Source organism: Micrasema longulum, unplaced genomic scaffold (assembly GCF_059751315.1).
Source record: "Micrasema longulum isolate JH-2025_06_02 unplaced genomic scaffold, ASM5975131v1 h1tg003145l, whole genome shotgun sequence".
NCBI classification, from domain to species: Eukaryota; Metazoa; Arthropoda; class Insecta; order Trichoptera; family Brachycentridae; genus Micrasema; species Micrasema longulum.
In genome coordinates, this window is record NW_028280240.1 from 28,978 (window position 1) to 44,701 (window position 15,724).

Below are 15,724 nucleotides of genomic sequence, written 5' to 3' on the forward strand. Positions count from 1 at the left end.
GTTGAAGATAAATTCTCTCTAGCGATTACAAAGATATACTACCGACCCCCACTCATCGATATGAAACCCGGGGAAGCGTACGTCATGGTACACATATCTACGCTCTAAAATGACATAGCTTCAGTACGACGTCATAGTTGAAGATAAAAGTCTCGTGACCGACTACAAAGATATACTACCAATCCCTCAACCATCAAGTTTTGATGTAAGTACATCGGTTTATACAGATGGGTCTAGAACCCCTCGATACATTTTTTTTACATTTTACTTTTTTTTTTTGCACCACAACAGGCCAGCATGCCTAATAACAGTGGTGAATTACATCACAGAACACCCAGGCTTGAGAAAAATCATATTTTCATTTTTGTGTTCTCACCGGGAATCGAACCCGGAACTTTCTGTGCGTGAGTCAAGCGTCTTGACCACTACACCACGGAGGCCGCCTTAGAGAAGCGTTTATCTACGCATCAAAAGTGTCAAAATTTTTGTTCCACCGATCAGTTTTTACTTCAATTATGATTTATTCAAAATTTTTATCGTTTTGAGGTTGGCACTTTTTTTCTAAAAAGCCTAAAATATAAGAGAAATAAGTCAATTTCAAAGTCAAATTAAATTCTGTCATAACTGTCAGTTTCGGTAACGACTGGCTAGATGCAGTAGCTAGACTAGCTAGATACTGCCTTATTAACATACAAGATCATCTAGCAGTAAAATGTTACCAATGTAAAAAATAAATTGAGTTATTATATTTTTTCCGTCTGTTTTACTATCTTCCGGGGTGTGCGTATCGAGACGTATAAAGAGCCGGCTTTGTAGTCGCTCAGTAGATAAATACAAACGATATAAAGCGAATCGTCTTGACAAGTGTCAAAAGTCTTTTAAAAATCATGTTCAAGCAAGCATTTTTTGCTTGAATTGGGATTTATTGGAGTTGAAAATCGCTCTGAAGTGGGCAATTCCTATCACAGAAGCCTATTTAAAATAAATGAGAACTATTTCAAATGTTAATGAAGTAAGAAACGCAGACTAATTTTTGCGGTGATTCATTTGTCCGTTTCGATCATGTGATGTCGATATGGCAAGCAGGTAGAACATACCGATGAAAATGCAGATAGTAATGAAGTTAAGAATACCGTCTCGATATATACATATGAAGATAGCGTTCATAATCGAGGCACGGAACTTGATAACACCAAGACTGGCTGCTTTCTTTGCATAACTACGTTCAAATCTTGTACGAATTCTTATCATTTTCTGACCGATATAATACTGAGTGTAATGCGAAATTCATAGGAATATTTTTAAGTATTTCGACTCAGCAAACATTCCATAGCAGATAATATTATTGATGATCTGTTTTTTGACAATTCTAAATACTTTTTATAAATGAGTCATTAATAATCACTATTTCCTTAAAATTTAAACAAATGAATAGTTTTGAAGTAAAATGTCTGCATATTATAAAATATGATACTGTTTTTGTCTATGCTGTAATTTATCTTTGTAATTGGGCCCCCCGGGCTGTTGTGGTGCAGAAATACGTGAATAACCTTTGAAGAGGATTTGTTTAAGAAAATATTTATTTAAAATAATATATTGTTTCACAAACTGTCGATGTGAGGTATTTACCCGTATGGGTAACACGATTTGAGATGTTGTTTGTAATTATTGAATTGATATTGTAAATTAAGGTCACATTTTGACCAAATAAATTAGTATTTTTAATTGTAATAATCTATTATACCCTACCTAATATAACCCATGCGACCAAGCCTTAAATAACCTTATAAACATATATATAGAACCCCTAGAACATTTACAATACCTAAATGTAATTATTTCAATTAAGTATTTGAATAAGCAAGTTTTGATATTATATAAACGTTGTTTCCATTGCAAAATAAGGCATCTACCAAATCATTCATTTTTATGAGGGCAAAAAACTGGTTAATTCTTTATTTTTGACGTTATAGTACAAAAGTACATTCAAAGAGGGAAATATCATTTTTTTGCAATTTTAAATTAACCAGCTAAAAAATTATTTTTTTACTTAATAGCATAAAAATATTATTTTATTTATACGTGAAGATTTGGTTAAATTTTGAGCATTGTTTGTGACCGACGTTCCGCCGACGTTCGTTTCGACGTTCCGCCGGCGACGTTTTTTCCTGGCCACTGACAATCTGCCACAGAATTTTACACAAATAAAATATTTATAAGTTATTTCGTTCTGAAAAATAGCTTTACCAAAAAATAACACATTTTTTCGATCGCAGAATTTTGCGAAGCTATAAATTTTATTTCACTCATAAAAAAATTAAAACTCTGAAATTGGTAGAAATTTAATTTTGCAAAGGGAACGACAAAAAATGTTTTTGATATCTAGATGTTCGATGTTTTGTTGTTCTCCCGTCACATGCAATAAATGTTATCCAAAATATCAATGTTAAAAATTATAATTGAAAATGAATCATGAATGTTTTTAAAGTGTGATTTCCTGGCCAAAATAGTTTGTACGTTTCTAAAAATTCGTCTAGCACCGCTTTAGTATGGATGCGTCTTAATATGAGTCAATACTCTTAGTATGCAAATTTATCAGAGCTAGCTTTACCATTTTTTTGGATCGCAATAAACATGTTTGGTGCGACCTGAAATTACATTTAAAAAATATTTTCTTTGACATTCTTCGTGTCGCTGTACTCATAACAGGACATTGAGCCCTTGAGCCCCCGCATTGAAAGTTCTTGTCCAGCTCTCTTTTGACTGCTGCTATCCTGATCTGATCTGATCGGTCCACCGTGAAGGAGATCTTCCTCTTTTTTTCACTCTCCACGCCACCGACCACAACCAGTCGCTCCAGGCTACCTTCATTGCCACGCGCAACGTGTCCAAAGGAGAATACGTTTTAGACAAACATTAGCCACAATAAAGTCGTCAAGGTTGAACTCCCGACGAATGCACTAGCTGATACATCTACTGTCTACAAAATTCGGAACATGCATATCCAGCAACACATTTTAAAAGCTTCAATTCTTCGTTTGTCGCTGCTTCGATGGTCCATGTTTCTGTAACATGTAGGAAAATGGTTTGGACCAAACTCTTGACGAGCTTTACTTTGGTATTGTTACCATATTGGTTTTATTACCGTATAATCAGTGGTGGGATTCAACCGGTTTGCTAGAGCCGGTGCCTAAAATTTACAGAGTTCGCCAAACCGGTACTTAAAACTTTGTCGTCACACAATATTCCGATTGAGATCATGTATTGAAGCATGCTCGGTTTACTTGGTCCGCCGTGTTGTAAAAATAGTTGAGCCTCACGAAGCGAAAAAAATACTGGAACGATTAAAAAATTAGTGTAAGAATTCAGTTCAGAGATTGCACTTAGTAAAAGAATATAGTGAAAGATGTACGCTTCAAAATAATTACAAGTAAATAATGTTTTCCTTTCCATAACTTGCCTGGTCCCTCACAGGGCCAGAATGAGATAGAAAAATTTAATAAATAAAAAATGCGATAGAAAACCTAACACCTTTTTCGTAGCTCATAGTGGTTGAAGAACGTAGTAGCTCTGTACAACTCTTTGTTTTTATATAAATTTTATTATGTGTATATTTGGACGTAGCCTTACGTGTCATGTACAAGGCTAAGGTACTCGGAAAAAAATCGTTTTTGTTTGTCTTGGAAATGGGATGTTCGATCACTGATTTTGGTTTATTACCTTTATGAGTCCAACCACCATTGTTACAACGTCCAAGAACAATGGCGCGTGATAACTACTTTTAACGACAGTCTGGATATAAGTGATCTTTCCTGCATTCTGCTTCAAGATTATGGCGTTGTTAACTGAAAAATTTGCACTGAAATAACAGATATTTGATACTCTGTGAAGAAATATCATCGCATAGACAATAGTCACCATTCCTTAATTTAAACCTGCATAGGTAACTTCTCATAGTTCCGTGTCCGGTAAAAATTTGGGTCGTTTCGAAAGTACTTTGGTGATGACGACGGAAGTTTGCTGCATCAGCCGGCGTTGGGAAAAACATTTTAGTGATTTTACCTGTAGAAGAAGCGAACAACTCTTAAATCTGTATGTACTTTTAAATCTGTTGATGTTCAGAATAAAAACCTTTTTTTGGAAGAGGAAGTAGGGGTAAGAGAGGGCAAATTTGTTCTTGAAATTTTTTAATCTCATCACTGCGTATAATGGATTGAAATAAAATATGCATTATAGGATTTTGTCGATTTTAGAAAACAAAAATATGGTTATCTTCTTGAATCAATCCCCAAGTTTTGTCCAACACCTGTATGTCCTTTACTTCTTCCCCGTTTATTCCTGTCCTCAGCAGCTCTATCAAAGTGGTCATATTACGTAGTTGATATGATCTCCTTTTATTTAAGCGGGTACAGAGAAGTCCTTCGTGCTTCGTTCCCTCGGCCGTTCCTTCCAAAAATCATGCAAGAGATTCCTTATGGCGCAAAATGCGTCCGATCCGATTGGCATGCCTTTTTGATACGGCGTTTTTTGCAAATGCCTGTGTTTTTCAATTCTGTCTAGTACTTCATCACTCGTAATGTGATCTCTTTGTGGAATTTCCAGCAATCTTCCGTAGGACAATGTCTTGATGGGCTCAAGACTGCGTTTCTCTCCTTTATAAACATTCATTTGATATTTTAACAAACAACCAAATATGTACGTTCCATGACGTTAAACCTTGTTTTAAATTGACCCTTCTCTGTTTCTAAATAATGTAAAAACTACTTTACAAAAATATATTATTTTAATTGTTCTCTATTTTAGAATGCATGTTTTTTCAATACAACCCAATGGATAATTTTAAACATATTTGAATAGAATCACAAGTGAATAATAAAAATATGGTATTACTAAAATATATTGTATCAAATAAGAAATAAATATAAGAAAATATTTTCAACTATTAAAAAAGCCAAATAAAGGATAAAAGGGAGTTTAGAATTAAAAGCAACAAACTCCTTATTAATTTTTTATGAGGATGCAACCCATAACTTTTTCTTTATTTTGGAGAATGTTACTTTTGATTCTGTACGTCTCATTCGTAGTGCCCACATGTTCTGTGAAAGAAACCAACATTAATCCAAAATATATGTTTTTTATTGTTTGCATTCAATCGCATTTTGATCGTATAAACAACTCGTAATATTTTTTTTTATTTATAAATCATATAACACAAAGTATTTTACAAGTATAATACGTTAAATTACATTCGCAGAAGTTACAACAACTCAATTCGGGACATAAATAATATTAACATTTAGAAAATAACACATATTGAGAACAACAAAGAAACAAAGCAAGTTTAGCACCTTTATAACTATATATACGCCATATGTAATATAATTATAGCACAACAATATATACGCCAAAAACCTTTTCTTACACAAGCAGAATAAATATGTATAAAAGAAAACGCTTTTAAGAATAAAAAAAAAGTAGTGAATCTACTAAGGGAGATAAGGTCATCAACATCACATGCCATGCACATGATGCAGCCATATTGATGATGAGAACATATCCATCTCGGTTAGTAAACATCGGGATGCCTAAGAAATGTCGTATGGTACAATGCACACATGATTATTGAAAACATAATTTGAATATACAAAACGTGTGTCTGACCGATCATGGTGTATACAATTGAGGCGAAGATAGATAGAGAGAAAATAAAAAATACGAAAAACCAAGTAGAAAAATTAAATAGAAAAACAAATAACTACTTAGAACGTCAGAGATGAAAGCACTAAAGGCAATTGCAGGGAAACCCCAAAGAGGCAAAATTTGGAATCAAGAGTTAGACGGAATTGCGATATCCAGTTCATAGTAAATATATCAATCTGTCTACAGTAGTATTTCTCTCTTCAATCTAATGAATAAACACCTCGCTAGAATGAATCGCTCTGGAACTTCTAAATAAATGGTTCTGCAATGCAGATGATAAAACACATATGTGTATTGTAACAAAGTAGTGCGATGGAAAAGCACCATCGTACACTGTGTTACAATTGGCGCCCAACGAGGGGCTTCTGCAAGTCGGTTAATTTTTTGTTATAGACCACGCTTTTTATAACTGTCACAAACGACTTCGTTTACGTAAATTGACCAGACTCTTAGGGCCTTACTTATTAGATTTCCTTATACCAGGTTTACATTAAGAAATAACTCTACCCGGTTCAAATACTTATAACCGATATAAAAAAAGCTTGCTTATAAACCATAGCCTGGAATAACAATACATGGGTTATTTCATGCTTCTTTTTTTTAAACAGTCAACACTGATATGTGCGCGTGCGCAGTAACTTTTATAATAACAACAAACAAAGGTCAAAGTCAAATCAAAACTACTGTCAGTGTAATGGAGAACATGGAGAAAACCGTTACAAAAAGAAATCAAAATTGGGAAGAAGAGGAGAAGGTAAAAACCAGTTCTTTAGATTATTCGTGTTTCTTTTTTTATCGCAGTTAATTTAAATAAATTTTAAAAAGAAGATTTTATTAATTGAATAAACGAAGCAAACATTAAAAAGCTATTGATTTTAGATTTATCATTGTTTGGAAGTAAACATACGAACATGTGCGGTGTAGAATTATTTCTAAGTCATATTATAACACCAATAATTAATAAAACAATTTGTGCATTTTTGTTCACTGACGTATAATTAATAGACACAGAATTCCTTTAATTTCAATGATATTTTGTTAAAATAACTTATTTTATTTTTGTCTTGTACACCATTTTGTAAAAAAGTCCGAAATTATATTGTTATGGTATTTGATACAATAAATGTAGTGTAAAGTTTCCGCAAACAAAGTTTTGTAAAGTTTCCATCGAAAATAAACGTAAAACTGGTACTTTTCAATAAAAAAATATAAAGCATAGAATTAAGAATAGTCCAGAAGGAGCGTAGAATCATATTTGACTACATCGGACTGTGTCCAATAATCCCTTCACTATGCCCTACTTTCGCCGCGGGCATTCGTGATGTCGCCGCGTAATGTTGCTTGGTGGGAAAAAAAATATTCGTAACACAAATGTAAGGTACAAAAAAGCAATCTGTTGATTTCTCTAGAATTTTATTGTGCGCGGAAACATTGATTGACACAACAGAGTAGATACGTAAAGGGTCATTTAATAAGAGTAATAGAATTAATGAACTTTGAACTTAAAATATAAAACAAATTTTATTTGACATAAAACGGATATTTTATATCATGTTAAATAATATTTGATGTTTTAAAGATAATGTCGGTAAAATGTCCACCACGTCGTTGTTTAATCCGAGATCAATTTTTTATTAGTTCTCTCATTACCCTTGCGAAATTTCCATTTTGTTTCTTCGACAATCTGAGAGAGGGAAAAATAATTAAATTTTTAAGTAATGCATTTGCTTCTTACACATTCATTTGCTAATTACACATGAAATGTGATACCATCCTTTTTCTACACTTTAAAAGGACACAACACGGCATAGTTGAATTCAAATCAGGAGTTGCGTACTGAGCGACGTCTTCAAAGAAACTAATGGGTCGAAACGAAAACGTACTCATTTATGAGTAGTTTAGTCGCCTTCTGTTTGATGCGCGTATGCGGTTTCTGGACTATTCTTAATTCTATGCTAATATGACCACGTGTTAAGTACCGAGGGACAGGTTGAAACCTGCAACGATTCAGTTAAAACAAACCACTGACTGCTTCAAAATATTAAATAAATTAAATTCTATGCATATTAGGCTACATAATGCATATGTACCAGCTTGACTGGTCAATTTAAAGGAGGTAAACTATAGTTCTTAAAATATAGCTTGATTAGAATGACAGCTGTCAAACTATTTCCATTGGTGATGGGAAATTACTGATCACTGATCAAATCGATTTAATCAGTTATTTTACGCAATCATGAAACTCTGTTTCCGAAAATTTATATAAAAAACGCAAAAACGGTATTTTAGTGTGTTTAACACGATTCTTCACCAAAAAATAAAACATTTATACTTTTTTCATGAACAACATCAAATGAATTATTTTTTTATTCGATCAATTTACATTGATCAATTTGTCCCATCTCTAACGTTTTTGCAAAATAATGTAACCTTGTAAGAACGTCGTTAATAATTAGGTTTATTTTAGTTTTTATTTGTTTTAAAGCTGATTATATATATTTATGTTGATTTATGTGTCAAGCATTGTATTAAAAAATTAATTAACACGCCAGATACGAATGATTTTTCGTGTGTCAATATAAATAACTCCTTTGATGTTACTACAAAGTTATGTCGTCACTTTTTCTGACAAATGTCATTCTAATCAAGCTATATTTTAAGGACTATAATCATTAAACTCTCGTTTAAACAAATTTAAACTTTGCAGACGGTTAAAGATAACTCTATTATTTATAAATATTTTTATTAAATCTTGAGTATTTTCACCGGTAACTTGAAATTAAACATGTTTTAAATAAATAATCACACATTTCCAGATAGAAAATTCGATTTTACTTAATAAACAATTGAAGATTCGTGATTCGTATTAACAAATTTATAAATCTGTCGACTTCCCGTTTTAATCTCCTTTTGAAAAACATTTGACGGTTAATATGGACTTCACGAATGCGCTATATTTGTTTCCAAGCATTTTATTTATTATTATACGTTTTGTACACCTCGCTCCAGTATTGATAAAATTGATAATTAATTTATTAATTGATTATTCAAATATATTTATTTTAATTAATACGATAACTGCCCGATAATAACAAATATTGTAGTATTTAAAGATTGTAGAAAATAACCTAACATTGTGGGTCCATTGTATTGAATATTATCAACGTAGATACTTCCTTGAAATCCTCTCAAAAATTTCAATCAATGGTTTTATTCCCGCCAGCATTTTTTTTTCTTCTTTCTCTTCATCTAGATCGGTTGATCTGTTTTGGCAGAAAGCCGCTAGTCTTAGGACGTCGAGATCCAACTGTTCCTCCGCCTTTTAGGCGGTCTTCCAGAAAGACGATGACCAGGTGGAATTTCATTAGCTGCAATGTAAGAGATTCTGGAGTTGTCCATCCTGTTTAGATGATCTCTCTACAATCTTCTTCTTGCTCTGATCCATCGCACAAAATTTTTGCGAAACATTCTTGATTGCGGATTCAATCTCTAAAGCTATGATTTCCTAGCAGAGCGATGCTGTCATCTAGAGGCCGTCATGTGGCGGCGGATGACGTCATTCAAACGTCGTCTGTACAAATAATAGCTCTGGTTTCCTAGAAAGCGTTGATTGTGAACGGAACGTCAAACATCGGTGCCGCCATTTGCAGAATGACCGTCATAGCGGTGCGAACAGTCTTCGGACGGTGTGAACGTGTAGCGATAAACATTTTTATCTGTCAAAGCTGTCAAAATAGTGCAAACGTGATGTAGACTAGTGGAATTGACGAAATTTTGATTGATTTTGTAAAAAATCACGGAGCTTTGAATTGTGGCGAGAAACACTAACAGCCGTGAAGTAGACAGGTCCGAACTCCGCTTTGGCCCGCAACGCATAGTCCACTGCAACGTCAGCTCGGACGAGATATTAAACTCCGTGCATCGGAAGAACGCACTACATTTCATCTCGGCATTTCTTGTCACCTGCCCACAGCTCTCCGCCAGTGTTTGCTATTGTAAATTCCTTCTGTACAAGATAATAGGATGTAACTTGTGTCCAATTACAATAAATAACTGCTCATTTAACCTCAAATCAACTCACGCGCACACGTCCCATAAATGGTGACCCCGTAGTCTCAAATGTTTCATTTACAATCTATATTTTTTATTTTTGAATAACGGCGTGGTTGGGCTGAGCATGAAGAGCAAAGACTGTAAAAAGCTCAGTTAAAACAACATTTGAGGAGAATCGGGACAACACAGCATGTAAATAACAATTTAAATGAATACCAAATAAAAATATATTATTTGCCACAAGAAAAAATACAACATCTACATCTATAGTTTTGCTATTTTAAAACATTTCTCAAATGTGACAGATCCTGGGCGCTTATTCCAGCGCAAATTTTTGATAATGAAACCGCTTTCTCTATGTTTATATCTCAAGACACCGTCTTATTCCACCTACCAAACCTGGCATAAAGTTACGCTTAGGCATAGTGGTAAAATAAGGATGAAAATACCATCCTTATTCTACAACTATAAAAAAATATGGTATTATACCACAATACCTAGGCGTAACTTTATGCCAAGTTTATGTGTAAAGCCCGTTGTATTATGAACGTTAGATAAAGACACCGCTTTCCCAGAAATCAATAGCTTTACCGTCAATTTTAACCTTTACATTTTTTGTATCTTTAGTCACAGAAATTTGTAGATAGTGGGCATCATAGTTTAAAATAAATTGATAAAACATATCAAAATATACTTCATGAGAAATTGTATACAAATTTATAAATCATTTCATTTATAGTACATTTGCCATACTCAATATTGCTGCTTTTATGCATAAAATTTACAAAATAACACTGCTGGATTTGATAGAAATATATACACATTTCTTATGTAACGAATTCTCTTACAATATTCACTAAAACAAATTTAAATTTAAATACTAACTACCATGTCTGAAAACCACCTTAATAATCTTTTACTGCGCAAGTCATGCACGGGAGACATCTACCGACTCAGTTTTTATGACGTAGATTTCGACAAAAATGTTAAAAGCTAAAATTTTATACTTACGATTGTTTGTCAAGTGTGACGCCGTGCGCAGAATATAATAAACTTTGGTCAAAAATAGATTGATCCTCAATAGTTTTCTGCCGCGTTTTTTATTATTCTTCTAGGAATGAAATTATATTTCAAAAGTGAGTTTTTGACACCAAATAAAAAGATTTTCTTATTGTTCTTAGGTAAATCCCGTCCAAATTATTGTGTGTTGGATATTATATGATTATATTTAATTATTGTGTGTTGTAATCCCTAGCTTTTTTTACCAAAATTATATACTCGTATATGAATTGATCTAATTGTTAATATATGTATAAAAACATAAGTGTTTGTTATTGTTTTCTTATCGGATCGTTGTCGGTAACCTGGGCAAAATAAACATTGAAATAAATGTAATCGCTTGTTTAAATTCATTGATGAAATTAAATTCAGAATATTGATACATTTATTAAGAAATAACAAAAAAGCGTAAAACGAAAATTCAAACAAATTTTCGTTCATTTGATACTTAGATTAATATTTGTTCTATTATATGTTATTAAAAGTCCGGTACCATCAACGATTTTCGATAAAATTAGATAAATTATGAAAGAGTAGTGAATTGTGTTAATTTATTTTAAATCATAGTTTGGAATATGCAAAGAGTGGAATAAACATTACGATTTAAATAAACGTAAACGCATTAAGAATACATTCATACGCCGTGTACGGGTGACATCTTGCGATTTGGTTTGGTTAGGTTAGGTGAAAATCTGTGTTTTGATCATAGCTCTTTTGCGATTGTGACGACATGTAAGTAATCAGTCAGACTTATCAGTATTCTGAACACATCTTGTCCTTTCCCCCCTCTCGATGATAAACGAATGAAGCTTCTCGCTACTATCTGTGGCCCTGTTATAAGTCCTGTCAGTAGCTCAATCACAAATAACTATCGACATGCTTAAAAACATGCTAAGCATTTGAGCGATCACAGTTAACAATTATGAACATGCTTGAGTATCGCATTCATAAGTCAACGCTTGTGTAATCTCTAAGTCAACGCTCGTGTCGGTTCGTTTTTTGCTTTCCTCGTAAATAAATACAGTTCACTGGCGAAAAATCGGCGTTTACTATTAAATATAATACAATATATTGCATTTGCAAAATAGTAAGGAGTATCTAATACAAAAAAGTGAAAATTTAATTTATTGCTTTTTTGGACATTTGGCTTACCAACCGCCGTCGCCGGCTAAATGCAATAAATAGCACGATTAACAATAAAAAAATAAATCAAAATAGCAGTTTTGGAATATTTTCCATGTTTAAACCGGTGAAATTCAAATATAGGATTGCGCAGCAGGATTATACGTCGCAAAACGTCAATATTTTGAAATTTAATATTAGGTGTTCACAGATGTTGCATTGTAATCGCGAATACGATAAACAACCATGGTGATAAATTGTTATCACGTCGCTTATTAGCACGTCGATAGTTATTTGTGTTTGAGCTACAGATATACAGATCTGGTGGCTTCCAAAAATAATTTCAAGGCTTTTAAATCCCAGTCAGTGAAGAATTCACTTCAGTGGCGTCTTTGATACCAAATTTCTAGTAAAGCTCAGATTTTAAGAATAAGTATAATATGCGTAAATGTTAAGTAGGTACCTACAGTAAATAACACAAAATGGACCATGTTTGTAGGCATCTTTGAGCATTTTTATATTGGTTAGTAGTTTTTTACCTTCATAATGTGTTGATATAATGCGAATTAAAATACATATTAGGTACTGGTGAATAGCAATGATTTTTTAGTGAAGCTCAGCCTTACTTGCTTCATATGCTCCTTCATCCCTGATTCAATTCCCTCTTTTCTCAGCCCAATGAAGTGCATATGATGTACTTCTGGATGACCTTCTTGCTACCAAATTACAGAGAGCTCCTTCGGGGAACTCCTTCGGGGAGCTTTTCTCACTCTGTAATGAGCAACTGTTCCGTGTGTGTGGGCACCGCCAAGAAGACCTTCGTCCTTAGATGCGATGTGCGGTATGTAGTGGGCAAGCTGTGACGACATGCGACACAAAATTATCTTAACCGAGAATACGGTAGATATTTTTTAAATAAATATTTCCGAGAATCGAACCTGGGACATTATTGCGGGGTGGAGCGGCGGATATATAAACAACAATCTCATTAAAAGAGAATTGCTGTGAATTTAAAAAAAAGTCTCACTGTAAAAGACCAAGTCATTGTAACACTGTGCGGCGCCGCGCCGTGGCGATACCAGGGCCTCGATTATGACGGAAAGATAAAGACGTCATACCTTCACCTTGACGGTACAGTTGAAGATAAATTCCCTCTAGCGATTATATTGATACTAACGACCCCCCACCTTCAAGTTTTGAGTAGGTAAATTGAGATGAATCAAGGGGAAGCGTACGTCACGGTACACATATCTACGCTCTAAAATGACATAGCTTCAGTATGACGTCATAGTTGAAGATAAAAGTTTCCCGCCCGACTACAAAAGTATAGTACTGATACCCCCACCATCAAGTTCTGATGTAAGTACATCGTTTTATACCGACGGGTCTAGAACCCCTCTTTAATAAAACGAACGCCTAGATGTGAAAATAATATCGCTAGGTTCTGTCCTATTAACAAATAAGAGTATCTAGGCATTAGAAAGTTACCACTCTAAAAAAATCATTTAATTATTTTATTTTTTCCATCTGTTTTACTATCTTTCCGAGTCTATGTATGGATACGTTATAGGAGCCAGCTTTGTAGTCGATCGGTAGATACATACAGACGATTGTTAAGCGTACCGTCTAGGTGATTTCCAAAAGTCATGCAAAATGCATGTTCAAGCGAGCATTTTTTGCTTGAATTGGTATTTATTGGAGATTATAATTGCTTTGAAGTGAGCACTTTTTATTACAGAAGCATATTTAAAATTTAAATGAGAACTATTTTAAATGTTAATGATGGAACGCGGACTGTTGTTTGCGGTCATTCCATTGGCTTGTTTCGATCATATGATGTCGATATGACTAGCAGGTAGAACAAACCGAGGTAAGATACAGATAGTACAGAAGTTAAGTATACCGTCTCGATATATACAGATGAAGATAGCGTTCATAATCGAGGCACAGACCCTTAGAGGACCCATAGCGATTCAATTTAAGAACTGACAAGTCGTCATTTTTTGGTTTGCAAAGCTTTTAGAAAATTAAAACTGCCAAATTAATCTGTAGATTTTTTAATGTATTTTTTTATCTGATCTAAATTATTTATTAAATCAAATGTCTATTGCACTCTTTATATAATATTTTGAAAATATCTCCATATCTCTGTAAATGAAAACCTACTCAGCAATTTTATTCCTGAATTATTAAAATGTTTTTTAATCCTAACAGTAATATTAACTTACAAAAGGTATTTTTTCTGTGTCCGAGTAGATTAAATATTAGGTTATGTGTGAAAAATAAAATTTAAAAAAAAATGTTTTTGAGTCAATGGTAACTCTCGGGTAAAATTCCTAGAAAAAATCGGGTGGAGACAGGTCGCCACGTAGTGCAATAGTTTGTGCGCTCGCCCCTACGCTCGAGTTTCCGGGTTAAATTCTTGGTCTCTACCAGGGACGTGAATAATACTGATTTTAAAAGCGGTCTTCTCTCATTTTTTAGGATTCTTACCTGAGGGTAAGTACCGTTTCAAAAGTACTTATCGGTGGATTTATATTATTTTTAAAATGTCAAAAAACGTTTATAATATTGTTTAATTATTAGTCGCGTTGTGGCAATATCTATCCGTTTCTCTCTTAATTTTATTTTTTATTTAATGTTTTCACATTTTAAATTCAGGAATCAAATTACTTTACCCCGTAGATCGTAAAACCATCCCGAAATTTGTATGCAAAGATCCCAAAAATATGTAATAAATATATATTTGAATTTTAATGTAAAATAATGTCGCGAGACACAAGATAGAGTTTGCATTTCAACTCAATTTATTATAAATCATAAATAAATAAACATAATACAATTATACATTCGTTCAATTTATAATACTCTCGTAGGAATAGCATCCATTATTAAAATTATATTAATGTAATGGCGTCTTCAGTGTTTATATCTCAAATAAAAATACGATGTTTCTAAAGTTTGTTTTTATTATCTTTTTCATTTTTTAAATTGGGCGTATATGTGCAAAAAGATTCAACTCACTTTGGATCTTTTTTGAATTTACTGTAAAAATCGATAGAGAATATCTCATTTATATTTAAACAAAAAGGATCCATCAGGTTAGACAAACACTTGCGTAGTAATTCAATTTTAAAACACGGTCTATAATGCAATACTAGAATTTTACATTTTGCACAAAGAGTCCAATGATATTTTTTATTTTTTTTATTTAAATCTTAAAGTAGGGCACACATATCATACATATTGTTATGTGTGTTCTAATAATAACATTGCAAATATATTTAATTTATAAATTGTTTATCACATATGTCTTGACCATTATTTTAAATTTTGATATGTTTTTTTCTTCATAAATATTTTTTTCCATTTCGTAATACTTTTTAATTGCTTTAAATAAAATTAAATTTTGTGACTTTGCCTTTTTCCTAAATGGAAGCCTAATTTTGTTCTTTTCTCTAGTATTGTGATCGTGTTCATGCTGGTTCCGATCAATTTTTTTCCAAAATTCTGTTTTTTTATTAGAGTTTATAATTTTATGAACAAATATCATTGTATTGTAAAATATTCTTTGTTTATATGTTAATAATTTCATTATTTCATTGTTCGGTCTTAATGTAGTTGAAAAAAGATATGTTAAAGAAATGTTTGCATCAGGAATAGCGCAAATGCAAATATTCCGTCTCCTCCATATAATTACATAAAACTGATCATCTTACCTTCATGTAACAAAAGTGATCAAGATTTTCTCATAATTCTAAATTATCCCTGGATACGCTACGATAGGTGT